The sequence below is a fragment of the Colias philodice genome, chromosome 10, assembly GCF_061535455.1.
Source record: "Colias philodice isolate Cphi_HAF_F1 chromosome 10, ilColPhil1 Martin Lab GWU primary, whole genome shotgun sequence".
Taxonomy (NCBI): Eukaryota; Metazoa; Arthropoda; class Insecta; order Lepidoptera; family Pieridae; genus Colias; species Colias philodice.
In genome coordinates this window covers 4212986-4229978 of record NC_143095.1, presented here as the reverse complement: position 1 = coordinate 4229978, position 16993 = coordinate 4212986, and the positions used below count along the sequence as shown (strand labels likewise).

The following is a 16993-nucleotide window of genomic DNA, read 5'->3' as shown; positions in this document are numbered from 1 at the left end:
GTTGTAAAAACACCGGCAAGTTCAAGAGCACGCCGGCGAATAATTTCGTTTCAAATTATCCGGTTGACGGTTAGAATGAATGGTAGAATGAGTAATAAATAATTGGCGAGCTCGCCGGTTACATAATGCGTAATAAATGTTTCTTTGCTTGTTCTCCGTTTATATTAAATCTAATACAGGTGTATCGATGAAGATAAGGATTATAAATCGAATTCCCTGTTCGTGTAAGTGGCGCCAACTTTCCGCTTATTCTCTTTCAAAATGAGAATAAGTAGACACCTGCAATGAGGTCAACCTCCTCAGATTTCTAATGTTATTGCATGCGTTTAAATGGATTATAAATAACCCACCTTATGTCCAATTCGCGATAACATATGTTGTTATGAAAGAGTTGTTGTGGAAATATGAGACAACGATTTAATAAATAATGTTAGTTCGTATATCTAAGTGGCAAAGTGGTTAAAGTTGTAATGATACTTATACAAAACATAATATAATTGACTTACCTATTTCATAAGATGATATCTACTAATCAATATGATAGCGATGATCATCAATTTTCGCTACGTTAGGAAATATAGCGTAATGAAAACGCTCACTTTGATATTCCTACGCATAAAAATATCAAAAAACAAAGGCCCTTAAAAAGAATTATTATTAGTGTAAGAATTGTATAAGAAGAACATTAAATGTTCCGTAGGAGTATGTTAATAAACTAAAATTGTGTTAATAGCGGGTCATAAAGAAACGCCTAATATGTAGAGTCACGTTCATCAAAAGAAAGCGGAAAGAAATTGTTATCTGTTCTTTCTAATTCAATCAAGGAGGGTTAAGAACGCATAACCTTGCTGGTGTTCGCAAATTTAATGTCAATTATAAATCGTAATGAATCACTATTGATTGGTCAGTGAAAGCATTTAGATGTAATCAGACAGGATTCATCGAATAACTGCTGTGTATTGCCAGAGGCTAACCACGATTTTATGATCTATCGTCGACTATTGATAAAGATTGGAATACACAGCCGAAACGTCATGTTCTTTTTCTTTGTTTTTTAAATCTAAAAAGAACAACAGGCGCGGGCCAAGTCAACAATGACAGCAGTATGACATGTAGATACATGGTGGCGTTCGTGCAGCATTCTCGATGCAGCTGATATTGTCTATTATCGGTCACTTTCATCTCTCGACTTTGATTAAACGATTACCAATGTCGTCTAATTGCCCGTGTTTGTCTCGGCCGGCTGGACGAGCACGCATGGCTGAGGTTAGTGACGCGTTGGATTACATTAGTTACCTAACGCATTCATATGAATACGACTCGAATTAATATTATCTAGATCTTAGATTAAGGATTGGTCTCCGCGCGCGCGCTACGACTAGATACCGCCCCACCTAAAAACAATAGCTCTGTGAGTGCGGCAACTCATTTCTATAGTGTGTGTTAGGCAATTTGTAAAGACGCTAGTGTGTGTGAAGAATTGGGCTGCCAGCTACATAAATTTTACCTCATAAATGGGAAATCTGGCATCTTGGAAAGAAGTTTGAAAAATATTTTTTTTTTCTTGACCTGGCCGGGAATCGAATCCATGAACATGCGACTCAAATCCACTTGCGACGCTACTATACTATAGTCACAAAGGTTGTTTAAAAGTAAAAAAGCGGAAATAAAAAAAACATATTATATGAGTCAGTTAAACATGGTTAAACAGAAATAAAAATTATTGTTATTATACTTTTTTATACATGTGTTAGTATTGAAAAAAAAGTTCAAATTATTGCTAAAAGATTTCCTCAACCACGTGTATTTTTTTGAATATGCAGTACGGCAACACTGAATGGCGTCGTAATTTCGTAGAAAAAATTGTCGAAGTAAAGGAGAAATTTCGAATAATACGATACTTAGTGATGGTACGTGATCCCAGTGTCTTTCTTATTTTTTGTTGTATTATTTTTAAATAGTTTTATGACACAAATAGGCATTTTACTTCAGATTTTGTTCAAAATCTTTATAAACTATCGGTTCGCCCTCTCCACACAATGCTTGTGACACGACTGGCTTGGGTACGCCGAATTCGGCGTACTATTAGTTGCCGCATTTTTCAAGTACGCCGGCGGTATCTAGTCGTAGCGCGCGCGCGAAGACCAATCCTTAATCTAAGATCTAGATATTAGTTTATGTGTGCTGTATGATTATTATACTTTGATTTAAAAGCTCTGCTCTAACAGGAGCTTAATATTATATTATTACCTATTTTAAAACGAGGTTGTTTGTGAAGCTTCTATGGTAAAAAATCAGTTTACTTTGATAATGACCTTTTAAAACGTATTAGCATTGAAGCGAATGTATTCCGACATGTTTTTTTCCCTCCAAATCGTTTTCCCGCCCTGTCACAAAAATATGCAGAGTAAATAAAAAACGATAAAACTTATGACTAGTTATTAATCGATTATCCAAGCGATTAATTCTTTCTTTTTTTATAATTTCTCAACGCATATGAGCGAAACACAGGTCCGCAGCGTGGGATCGCTTGTATTAATGGTTCGTTGCCCTGAGTCTTGTAAGACGAATGTCATTTCAAACTTAAAAGCCGATGGCGATGTATTGATCTCTATCGATTTGTAGAACTTCAATGAAGTTATTCAAATGTACCTTGACAGATTTATTGGTCTATGAATTTGATGTATGGTAAAAAGTTACGATAAAAACATGTACTTTACTTTGTTAAAAACTTTTAGATTGTTTATCAAAACATTCAGTTCACGATGTGAGGTTTTTTTTCTAAAGAATATAGAGAAAATGCCTACTTACTTGGTGCGAAAAGTCAAACAAGAATATTATTTTACAAATGCGAAATTGAAATTTTAATATAATTATTAATATTAAAATTTCCATAAAAATTAAATTTGATTTAATATTTAGACCAAGAATTAGATCTATGGATCTTTAAAAAATATAAAATAGTACATGAGTATAGTAGAAATTAAATTACGGTTACACTAATTAAGAATTTATGTTTGAATCGTGAGCTTTATAGCGCTATAAATCTTTACCTATACCATGTCTGGTGCACTACATACAAAAGACGATTAATGCCATCCGTCTACCAATAGATGCCGCTAAGTGTATCATTTTAACCAGCAAAAAATAAAATTAGATTTAATTGCAATTTCATTGCTTTTTATAATTTTTTACATACTTTTGTAAATGGAACCTACCTATTTAATTTAATTTTCACTCGATTTTAACTAATTTTACAGAAAAGTTTATATTCAAAACAACGCCATCTCATGAAACTACTATAAACAAGTTATTCTCCTCCGATTTGGCGATGCTAAACGAATACTAGATGGCACTAAGACGTTTTTACGTTACTTTTCACGTTTTTAACACAGACTAATAATAATATCACAGACCACAGACTAATAATAATATACTACGTTTTTAATACATAACCTCATTGCCTTTGCAGTACCTATAAAAAATATTGTAAATGGGTTAAAGCCGTTATTAATTATTACTAACTGCGTTCCTGTAGCGGCTTATATTAGGTAGGTACCTAGTGTATTGATCGTTTTCATACGAAAAATGAATTGTCGGAAAACTTGCGAGATTGTGTGAATATTTGATTGCAAGATCTCATTACAAAATAATATACATAATACAACCTATACTTAAACCGTAGTAAGTATATTATTTCTAGTCACATTTAATTATAAGTATATAAATTATAAATAAATATTAAAGGACAATATTACACAAATCGACCTAGTCCCACAGTAATCTCAATTAAGGCTTATGTTGTGGGTACTAGACGACGATAAATATAATTTAATATTTTATAAATACATATATAGATAACACCCAGACCCAAAAACAAATAATCAAGTTCATCACACAAATATTTGCCCTGACCGGGGATCGAACCCGCGACCGTCAGCACAGTAGGCAGTTACTTTACCTCTGCGCCAACCGCGTCGTTAAGAATATCAAGAAATCATCATAATGATAATAAATCGAAACTAAAGTTAAATACCTACCTACGTCATCTTGTTTTATTTTCTAAATAATCCTATCAGATTACCTTTATATGAAGTATGAACCAAAAAGTTTTGAGATTTAAACCGTAGAAAAGGTTTTGAATGATCCTTTGCGTTTTTTTCTTTATGCGCCTAAAATTAAATATTTCGACATCGATTCCCATAAGAATGAAGTATTTTCCCGTTATAAAAAGTAGCCTATGTTCATCAGGTAGGTATAATTTTTGCTTCGAATGGTGAAATAATTTTTCAAATCAATCCAGTAGTTTCGGATCCTATTCAATACAAACAAACAAACAATCAAATCATTTCTGTTTTGTAGATAAATACGAAAGTTACTCCGTCATAGTAGGACAAAATAGAAAATAGTGGGACCACGAGAAAATAGGTATTCCCGCACGCGTCTGAACCGATTTTGACGGAAATTTCGATATACATACACGGTACATACCTACGTTGAAAAAGGACATCTCAATTTTGTTGCATAAATAGGATTCAAGGTGTAGGAACAGGGATTAAATAAGGCACACGGTTGAAGCCGTAGAATGAAAGTTGGTAATTTATAAGATTAATTTATTGTAAAATAAACTACTTCATTTTACTTAAACATACCTATTCTATTTATCATTCATTGACTTATCATAAACTTTTGAGTCTAGTTAGGTACCTACTAGTACCTATTATGTGAAAATTTTGAAAAAAATGTTTTCTTTAGGAAATTATTAGCATTAATTACCTTGTCTTGTCATTAATTTATTTACCTACTTGGTAATAATCGGTCGAACACTTGTTTAAAGTTTATTTTCCTTGTCTTTTCCAGGTAATCTAAATTATTTAATTTTTGCAGTAGGTAATTAATTCATTTCGGCTTGAACAGACAAGGCCATTAGGTGAAGCGAGATTGCCAAATATGGGTGATCTGTAGATTGCCGTCCTGCTGTCGAGCGTTCGCGGTACGGACGCCGCGCTGTTGCCGCACCGTGCATTTTGTATGAAAACAAACGACCGGCCGTGCGCCGTACGACAAACGCACAGCTTCGGCACTGTAGCGACTAGCGGTCCGATACGAAACGCATAAATTGAAAGAGCCATAAGTGTTGGAACAACATTCCACCACCATTTAACCAGTTTGACAAATATTAATAATTTTCGTTTCCAATACCGGAGACATATTTTAAAATCCTGTTCTAACCCTGCATTTGTATCGAATTACAGTTTACACATAAACTTTAATTAAATATTTATTTTATTTACTGGTTATAATATAACATAACATTATATAGACCGTTATTTTCTGCCTATTTATCATTATAATTATAAACATTGTAAGTAGGGTAAACTCACCTAATTATGTGACTCACTTAATTCGGAGATACAACGTTTGGACTCTTTTATAGCGTTATAGGAGTAAAATCCAATACATTAATATTAACCCTATGGTATGGTAATAAAGCTTCTTTTCGTGTACAAACTTTTGTTAAAATCGTGCGGGTGAGATAGTAAGAATAACCAGATTTGTCACTGCGCCCGCCATGTTTGACGTTTCACCGGTAGCGTGCAACTGTGCTGTCATTATTTAATTAATTTTAAATAGAAAAGGTGAGTGTAAGTTCATGATACTTTGACAATTAATTGTTAAAAACATATTCTTGTTGATACCGATAAAGGTTTTAGTAATTTTTCATTTGTTTTTGCATAATACCTTATTTCCTGGGTTCAAAAAGTTAACGATTTTCAAGATTGCAACTCAAAACAGTGTCACCGAATTAACCAAGCAAATTTTTATTATTTTCAATTCGTGTATAAATAATTGTTTTTAGTACGTATACGTTAGTCGTTTAAGTCAGAAAATATTTATTTTTACTCAGGTTTAAAAGTAGGATCGCTTTCAAGCATTTTAAAAAAGTCCGTTATTTTTTTTATCACATAATTAAGTGAGTTATTTTTTTTTATTTTAGACAGCATGGAGGAAGACAAAAATAAAAATAGAAAATATAATGAAACAACGCTGACATCCGCAATTCAAAATATTCTGCAGTCAAAAATGAGTCTGTATACACTGTTCACACAAACAATTATAATGTCCAATATTATTTTTTTATGGTTCCCCTCTTTTGATAATTTCTCATTGATAAATAAATACATAATTATTACTTTCAATATGTTTATATTTTTATTAATTGTATTTTTTTTTTTACTTTTGTGTTAAAAAATAATAAATACTCACTTAATTCGGTTATAACAGAATTAGAGAAGTACTATCACCGAATTATGGTGATTGTCACAGAATTAGACAAGTCATCGCGGTTTGATTAAGCTCATTTTACGCTGAGTTAATTCATATGTGTTAAGATTACACTTGCTCCATTTGATAAATAGAAGATTGATTAATGTTCCTATTAAAAATAAAAATAAAATTTATAAAGTTTAACCTGTTTTTTTTTTCATATTCTGTTTTGTCACAGAATTAGATGAGTTGACTATATATGTTAACGGAAATGTATGTAATCCGTCATTGTATAAAATTCCCAGGAAATGTATGTAATTCCTAAAATCGCATGGAAATGTGTGAAATAAATTATTTTATAGTACACATTTCCTAGGAAATCCATACATTTCCTAACTAACAGTCGGAAATGTAAAACATCTAAGATATTGGAAGGTCAAGGTACGCGGGACGAGGGGTATGTATGTCGCAATCGGATTGTATAATCCGCCGAATTACAAACGGCCGGCATTTTGTAATATGCCGAAAATTCGTAATCAGAATTTTTTGGTTTGGATAAGGGGGTGGGTTAGGTTAGGTTCGTGTTTTTTAGAACTATACAGAACTGGGAACTTTAAAAAATTCATTTTGTTACTTTTATTAGTAGGTACGATCCTTATAAGTATTTTAGTGTATTCAACCAACTTAAAAAAGTGGGACTATTTTACAACAATTTGAATATGAATTGTATTATTGTATACAATATCGAAGCTTTTTAAGAAATGTATAAAATACTTTTTTAAGAATTATTATCATACATAATATTATGTTACCGGCAATATATTAAACCCGGCATTGTATGCAATTCTTAGTAAATGTAGGTATGTTATTCCGAGAAACAGTCGGAATTAAATAAATTAAATTCGTCACATTATCTATCTAAATTATCAGAATCTATAAAGGACTATATTATATCCCTCAATAATTTATAGGTAAGAAGATAGATTAGGCTTTTAATTTTCTTAAAATTGTACCGTTTTAGAGCATGGGCTCTAAAACGGTACACGGTTATTTTGTAGTCTTTGATTTTTTGCATTTTATGCGATCATTGTGCTGGGAAAATCGTATTTCAGCGACAATTTTGTATGACGTCGTACAATTTTTATAAGATGATCGTAGATCTGAATATATTATCTTTAAATTAAGATATTACTTTGTTCTCACGTGCAATTGCTTTGAGTTAAAATGGTACCGTAAAATAGCGTTTTTTGTTAAAAATCGGTAATAGCACCCTTTAATAAATGAAAATTTGATTTGATTGAATATAAGTTGATTTAAGAAATGTTAATTAGTAAGATAATATGAACATATTATTATTATTTTACGGTAAGACTGTTACCCGATTGTCTCAATAAGTGCTATAATAAAAAAAATAACAACGTGTTTTATTACAGAAATCATTAATTACTTTATATACATTTCCTAATACGATATTGGAATTATATATAATTCCAAGGAAGATTATACATTTACTAGGATATTAAAATAATTTTTTTTTAATAATTAATAAAAAATATCCTGTCCAGGATTTTTCCAGTCAAACTATTTTTAATACACTTAATTTATTATAAAATTGGTCTCATTCTATTATCACGCCGTTGCATTTCGACTTATATTCGGATCTTAGACCACTAGGATTTGTATACAATTCCTTGATTTCATACATTTCCGGTAACATATACATAATTTCATTTTATTTATTTACATTAAGTATATACATAATTACATACTGATATTATATCTACCTATACATATATATACAGGGTGTCCCAAAAAGTAGTGATGAACGGAAGCTGGGAGGTAGAGGACCTAAAGGGCTATCCGAATCACCCCCATGTATGTTATGCGATTTTTCGTATTTTCGGAGTTATGACGTTTTTTTCAATTTTTCACCTATCGCCGAGTACGGTGATATTTTCACTCATGGTGACGTCAATTATTGCGGAAGGTGCTTGATTTTTTTTGTGTGCTAAGCTGAAAGATAGGCCAATTCAGTATGGTAACATTTACTATCGTTAGATCTTTGAATGGAATAAAAAAAAGAATTAAAATGCCAAGAAAGATAAAATTACCCAGTATGTTCTCCACTTCAAGGGCCCGTAAAAAAATAAAATCACATAAAAAAAGTTTTCCATTTGGCTTTTAAAAACTTGCTCTATCTATCAGGTAGCTACCCTGAAAATTTCATTTTATTATTCAGAAGGCTTCAATCGAAAAATTGAAATCTAAATGAGGTAAGTGCAAAAATTGAATTAACATGATGATTAATAAAAACAAATTAAAACCAATAACAAGGTGTTTAATTACCAGAAATTTTTAAAATGACCCCGCTATTGCTCAGTGCAAGTGCGACATCACCGTAAAAAGTTGTCTTTTAAATGTCTGAATGCCCTTTTATCATTTTTAATGGTTTCTTCTGCTACTATGAATTTCCAGGTTATTTCGTTCAAATTGTGGCAGTCTCTCGTCTTTGTAGTATCCCCACGGAAAAAAATCAATAGGGTTTATGTCCGGGGACCGTCGAGGCCAGGCTAAAGGGCAAAGATACCCTGAAAGATGGATTGGTCGTTGCAGCCTGCGCATGCGCTGGTGACGCCTGCCTTAAAGCCTGGCCTGCACGGTCCCTCGACCTAAACCCCATTGATTTGTTTCAATGGGGATACTAAAAAGACCTCGGCTACTTGAGAGAATGCTACAATTTGGACGAAATAACCCGGAAATTCATAGTAGCAGAAGAAACCATTAAAAATGATAAAAGGGCATTCAGACATTTAAAAGACAACTTTTTACGGTGATGTCGCACTTGCATTGAGCAACAGCGGGGTTATTTTAAAAATTTCTGGTAATTAAACACCTATTTATGGGTTTTAATTTGGTTTTAATGATCATCATGTTAATAAAATATTTGCACTTACCACATTTAGATTTCAATTTTTCGATTGAAGCCTTCTGAATAATAAAATGAAATTTTTAGGGTAGCTACCTGATAGATAGAGCGAGTTTTTAAAAGCCAAATGGAAAACTTTTTTTATGTGATTTTATTTTTTTATGGGCCCTTGAAGTTGTGAACATACTGGGTAATTTTATCTTTCTTGGCATTTAATTCTTTTTTTATTCCATTCGAAGATCTAACGATAGTAAATGTTACCATACTGAATTGGCCTGTCTTTCAGCTTACCACACAAAAAAAATCAAGCATCTAGCGCAATAAGTCACGTCACCATAAATAAAAATCTCATCGTACTCAGCGATAGATGAAAAATTGAAAAAAATGTCATAACTCCGAAAATACGAAAAATCGCATAACATACATGGGGGTGATTCGGATAGCTCTCTAGGTCCTCTACCTCCCAGCTTCCGTTCATCACTACTTTTTGGGACACCCTGTATATGTATATATATGTATATTAGGGATGTAACGATACATGATTTTGCCGATACGATACCGATACCGATATTTGTAGTAATGTATCGGCGATACCGATACCGATACCGATATCGATGGCTTGGTAGAAAAATAAATAGTGAATTATGCATAAAAAGTTACCAACATTTAACAGACAACTGTTAATCGTATTCTTTTAAATAAAAATGCCAAATCAAAAAACAAGAAAACCATTTATTTTAGTATTATTATTTTACGAAGTCAGTTAAACTTTAAGTAATACACATACAATCAGTACCTAATAAAAGTTTACTATTGGTAGAGTTTTTTCAGAAAACAAAGTGCGCACGCGCGGGCGGCCTCCCGCATCGTTCATTGAGCGCGGGTTTTTGAATTATTTGATATCAAAAAAATTGGTTGTTTGTAAAGTAGGTTTACGATCGAGATGTTTACGTGATAACATAATGCAGTGGCAGCGCTCGAGATGAAACGGGAGATCGGTCCGTCTCTCTCTCGTTATACCTGCGATCGCGCTCGTGAGGTTTTGGTGTGACACAAGTTTATGAACATGTCACCCGACTAAAACGATTTTAAAAACGTTATCACGTTAAAAATTAAAAAAATTCAAAATTATTTATTTCTTTCCTTTACATAAACAAATTTTTGATTGGAACACTCCTATACTCTGTCCATTATATTATTATTATTATATATTTGCTTTTTGACAGCTTCACGCCTATGAAAGATTGTATTGTTTATGTTAAAATGTCATACAAATAATTATCGTTCTTCATAGACAGGTCCCGCCCACTTAGTGATGTCTACACAGAATTATTCAATGATGGGTCGATAGATTATAATAATCGATAGAAATACTCTGTAAAATATATCCGAAACAGAAAAACTCTTCTATTATGTTATATAATTTAAACGTAAAGACAACCAAATTGTAAGATAGAAACCAATAAATAATAAAATATTAGTTTAGTTTAGTTTTAGCATACAATGCATAGATATGTGGTCTTATTATTACATATCTTATTAGTACGTTTACGTTGTAATTATTATTTACGTACCTGATTAGATTTATGATAATATTTTGAATTTATAATTGAAATGGTATCACAATCGATAATCTTTTGAACATCACTTCTGGTATCACCCGTCGAGCTGTCAAAAAGCAATTCTTATAGTGGACAGACTATAGTAAGCAAATAAAATGCTTGTGTCAGGAGGTTCCGCTCTTCCTTAACACTATTACAGAAACAGAAATAAAACAATATGAATGAATACAATGCAAAAACATAAAAGAAAAGAAAGAATTTAATAAAAAAATATCGGTATCGGTTGATTTATTATCGGCGATACCGATATATCGGCTTGCCGATATATCGGCCGATATATCGGTATCGGTATCGGTATCGTTACATCCCTAATGTATATCATGTTTTAACTGATGTATTTATTTATAAGTATTTATCATATTAATAGAAATATATCTTTCACATAATATACTCATGTTAAATTATCATTATATACAATTCTAGACTGAAACTCCAATAGTCACTTGGGGTCACTGAAAATCAGTGGTGGTGAGGTATTAATCACCTTGCCATCATATACTGAGTTGGCTCCATTTGTCAGGTCACTCACTGCCACATTACAGTTCTTAGGAATAAGATTATTTTTATTTAATTATTTTTCTTTTTATTTCTTTTTGTTTTTCCTTCGTTTATAAATGTATCTCGTGTTGTGATCTTGACAATAAATATGTTTTATTTATTTATTTATTTAATGTCCCTTACTGGCTACTGCATGCTTTTCATGCAGTTGTCCGCACAATATGTATTGTGGTCTTTGTCCATACACACTTTCTCCAAAGCCCTGCTTTGGTCTTGTTTGATGTATAAGCTCCTGTATATTAGTAAAAGTTAATCAAATATTTAATTCTTATTTCTTGAAATTTGGTATAGTATTCTTTGTGTGATACAAATCAAAACCAACAGTCAGGTTAGGTAGACTACAATTTACAAAACTGGCAGGGTTGCCATGCAATGGTTGGTGGTTAATGAAACACTTGACTCGACTGTAAGCTTGTATTGAACTGCTTAAACTGTAGAACAACAGGACTATATATTCTAGACGCACACATACAATAGATTACACACTACACTGTAAACTGTAGATTTAATATTAAAGACATAGTTCACTATATAATTATTTTGTAGTCTTTGATTATTTATACAACAGACTAGAAATAAATACTATGTATGCGATTATACCTATTCTAGCCATCCATTTTCGTGTTCCTTAAAATTAAGTACATCTTAGTCAAAGGGCAACTTATTGTGCCCTTGCCCGTAATGCACTCATAATAATTTTAAGTTGAATGTTTGTCATTCTTTATGTACCAAACACAGTCACGGCCACGGCGCTCATTCCATTTTACTGGTATTAAAACAGATGAAATCCTTCATGATCCCATATCCTTCTTAGTAGCAAATGTAGAAATCCATAATCCATAAATCCATAATTGTGTCTACAATGTTTTTGTGGAGAATCGTATTTACATTTGGGATGGATTAATTCTTCTCCTCTCTTGAACAAATTTGTTATTGCGAACGTAAGCAATAAGTCTGTAATAAAACAATCTTATATTGGGTTACAAATCCAGAAACCAATCATTAAAAATCATGTTTGTAAAAATTTATGTTCAGAGAAAATATCAGTTTACCATATAAAGCTTATTTTCTGCCTGTAGATTCTACATAACCTCACAGTCCATCAATCATATTTAGCACTTATTTTTAAAATATTAGTCAACAATTAAAAACGAAAACAAACAAAGCTTCTCGTTTTGGTTTTGACAGAATCTCGTAAATAAACTGAACTAAATACCAGTCATAATAATGTAGGTACTCTGTGAGTCAGCTTTGTCTAATTAAAAATCCGAGTAGGTACAAAATCAGTGTTGCCAACTTTTTTTTTCGAACCCACATATTGGAGCCTCGTGGCCCACCAGAAATCCACTAAAGTAATCGGTCTTTAAAACCACCAGAAAAAACACTAAAAAATATCCAGAGACATGTAAATATTGAATGCCCGTTGGCGAATTTTTTGCGAGTTATTTGTAAATAACATCTATTTTGAACTAAGTAATTTTTATTTTTGTTACAATATATGTATTTAAAGATCATCTTCAGAAGAATCTTCTTCTAGAGTTTCAGTATGTGAAGAATAAATTTCTATGAAAGAAATTTTTGTGTGGTTTCGGCATATTTAATGTAAAACCCTTTTAAGGTAAAACTATATTACTTCACAAAATTAATTAAAATACGACAAGCTAGAGGCTACCGCGCGGCCGCGGCATTACCAATACCGACTGATTGTTTATACAGATTGTTTTTGTACACAAATAAAGAATGTACAATGTACATATAACCTTTTGAATCAAATCATACTTTAGATCAATAGTAATAAAGTCTATAATCAAAAATATTCAAGCAATAGACAAACAACTTTCGGGGAATTCCCGTATGTTCGTTCTGTTACCAACATGACACAAAATCATACCCTTGTTTCACATAGTTCAAGTCGTTCTTTTTGAGTATTTATGTAAATCTTTCTATTGGTTGAAACTCGTACCTTACCACTAATTGAACTCATCTAAACCACTAGGAAAATCCACCAGCCACTAAAACCAATATTTGTCCGCTAAATGGGGGAGCTAAACCACCAGATGTAGTGGAAATTTCACTGAGTTGGCAACACTGTACAAAATATTATGTTGACAGTTGACAGTTGTCAAGTGTGACGCCAAAGACTTGAAAATAAAAGGTACGTGTACATATATTTACATTAGTGCCATCTAGTGGCTCTGGAAGGAAAAGAACATCAAGTCTGTGTTTAACGTGCCATCTAGTGTGTTAAAAGCAAAATACCAAGAGATATAATCGAACATGTAGTACGTTTATTCCCCACTGGCGCTTTAATTGCGTAAATTTATAGTGCATATTTTTTTGTATGGAGTGAACCGTCTGTTGTATACGTAGTATATTATTATTAGTCTGTGCCTATACTAATATTAGGATTGATTTTAAAAGGGGAAAGATTAGTTTCTATAATGCACTAGCTCACTGACCCAACAGACGATGTCCTGTTTTCGCGGGAACCGTTCAATGCGTGAAGATTCCATTGCCGATAAGTTTTCTTATTGTTTTTGCACAAATTTATTAAGTTTTTCTTTAATAAGATCCTTCTTCGGACAAAACTAAAGTAACTGAAAAATAAATTAAATAATAATTAACAATTTTCTCAGTAATTTTCTTAGCAGTCACAAATAAATTAAAAATAATTAACAGTGACACTATGCAGTATTGAGAAGATTTTCATACGATCTCTATCCCACCCATATATCTCATACTAGCTGCGCTTCGCGGTTTCACTCACATTGCTCCGCTCCTGTTGGTCTGAGCGTAATGGTAATGTATAAGCCTATAGCCTAGCCTTCCTCGATAAATGGGCTATCTAACAATGAAAGAATTTTTCAAATCGGACCAGTAGTTATTGAGATTAGCGCGTTCAAACAAACAAACAAACAAACTCTTCAGCTTTATAATATTACTATAGATTAGTATAGATTATCCCATTATAAGTAGGCAGTACTGGATACATCCGTAGGTTTATCTTTGATACAACTTGTATCGCTTGCCGTTATAAGTTCCAACATTTGAAAACATAGAATATAAAGTTATGTGTTCACTTTTTATTTATACTATTGAGAAATTGCAATATATTTTAATCCTAAGAGTAAGTTCCAAGAACTGCTAATAATTCTTTTTTTAGATTTTAGAGAATCATTAATTTAAATATAGCCAAAACGATAACGTTTACTAGTTCCGTGATAAATAAACTTTCTTAATTGTGTTCGTGACATTTTAAATATGTGTTATTTTTTATTATTTCTTATACCATTATACCTAAAGGCATTTTATTTTGCATTTTAAATTTAACATTTTCTTTAATAAAGATATATTTTTTAGGATATCGCTAATGATAAGATATTATGTTGTTTTTTAAATATTTGAAGTTACATCAGTATGACTCAATGAAACCGTCTGGTGCTTTTATGGTCATTAGTCTAAATATGCAACTTCCTGATGACTTAAATTTTAGCATTTATCGTATTTGCTTGATGAAAAATACAACAAAGACTCGTTTATGTTTTTATGAAAAAAAAATAGTGATTTATGAAGGTTATTGCAATTGCGTTAATGTAAGTATAGACGAGACTAAGGTACTCATCACGACAAAAATTGAACAATTGGCAAATCGTATAATATGTTGTATATGCACTTCATATTATGTACTATTATTAAAGAAAAAATATGAACGCGCAACTTTTTGTAATTAAACGAAAAGGTAGCTCAAAAGATCGTAAAACTTTATATTGTTAAATTTACACATGTTGTGTATTGGTACAAAGTACAATGTATATTGTATAGTTCTGTAATAACACTCATACCACAAATTGTCCTTCAGAACATCCTTTATATTGTAAACATGTTATAATCGATACGTTTATTATTACCTAATCAATCGTATCGAGTGACTGTATGCACACTGCAAAGAGTACTATAATAATACGGGCACACTGCGTAATATATTTGTTGCTTAGTAAAAATTATTCACATACGGTTTAAAGGACGGGCAATATCCGCGTATTTCATAATAAGCAAAAATTATTAATGTGACAATCTAATTGTATAACAGCAAACCGGTAGACCAAATGGTATCGAGTTAAACACTAATGGAGTCTAATGCAGATAATCAGTGGGCACCTGTCTAAAAGTTGACGAATGAGAAATCGCAGTAGGAGACGAAGTATCATCGGAGAAAGTGAAATAATTGAGTTATAACATCTAGAAACGATTAACAAACTAACACACCGTTTCGATACGCGAAATTCTTCAAAATCGTATAATTCTGTTTATTTTAATCAATTGTAATTTAAATTATTAATCTAGATTAAATTATAACCAGTTAAGAAACTGGGACGCTCTTGTATATATTTTTACAATATAAATCATGAAGACCGGTTAACGTTCTTAATGACTTCACGTGTATCAAGTTAATCTTTATCGCTGTTCCGTGAAGAGTGCAGATTTCAAGTCCAACTGTATATAAGTTAAGATTGTATGATAGTGTGAATTCAGTTATTCGGTCACGGCATGGCCTTTACTGTGGCTCTGCTAGCGTAGTCTAAATGTTAGGCCGCATGTTTGCCGATACTCGAGCTTCATTGGCAGTATTTAAAGGTGCTTCCAGTAAGCTTTATGTCTTCAATTAAAAATATTGTATATGTATCGTTCAAAGCTTGTTTGCAGATAACACTAAATGGTTAATTTGTAAGCCATACGTTGCGTAAATCATGTCACGTTTGTTGCGCTGAGGCTAATGAGCCTGTTCGGTGGCTACCGTAATGTCTGAGCTTACAATCTTTATTAGAAGTCATGATTATAGGTGACGGGCCAACAGTGCCTTGCGGTATATTAATTGTTACATCTTATTACTTAACTGTTGATGTCACAATTGTACATCTATCATGCGACTACACCATTAATTAGTGTGTATGATGTATGAACGATAATTTTGTATAGCTAGTAATTTATTGTTTTTACGTGTCTATATTATGTCTCAATTAACTATTTAAATTAAATAAACTTAAGTTAAATCTTACAAGGGACTTGCTAAAAAATTTTATCTTAAAAATTTAATGACTGTCATTAACCTAGATTCAGTGCTGAAATATTAGCAATAAAGTGGACATATTTGTTTTGGTTGATTCGTTTTAATTTACATGTCTCTATTAATCAGTTTATAGTCGGATGTTTCACCTAAGTTAAATGAACGAAAACCTCATTAGATTCTCGTTAATTACCTACAGGAAAGGAAGTATGTAATATTATTAATTATTGGGGTCGAATAGTCTTCTGGCCCAACCACTCCGATATGTTTTACTCGAGTGCAGTAATAGCCAAAGACTACACTTTTCAATCGTATATACAAGAAAAATTGCATCGTCATTTGTTATCTTCAGCTAAGAAATATTCACTGAACGTAAACAAAGAAATCATATTGCGTCTTGCGTAATAGTTAATATTATAGATTACAAAATACACCACCGGCAATTTACATTACAATTTATATTGCAAATTATTTCTGTGTAAAATTAAATGGCTCAAGCAATGTCAAATTGTCGCCTAATTCTCTTTGACAGTATCAAAATGCCATTTCGATTAC

General features: G+C 32.0%; 1 protein-coding gene across 1 annotated transcript in view; it reads left to right on the top strand.

Moving 5' to 3' along the window:
• LOC149485123 (putative carbonic anhydrase 3) overlaps window positions 1-16993 on the top strand; it is a 404335-nt gene that overhangs the window by 134807 nt on the left and 252535 nt on the right. The gene's annotated exons all lie outside the window — the stretch shown is intronic.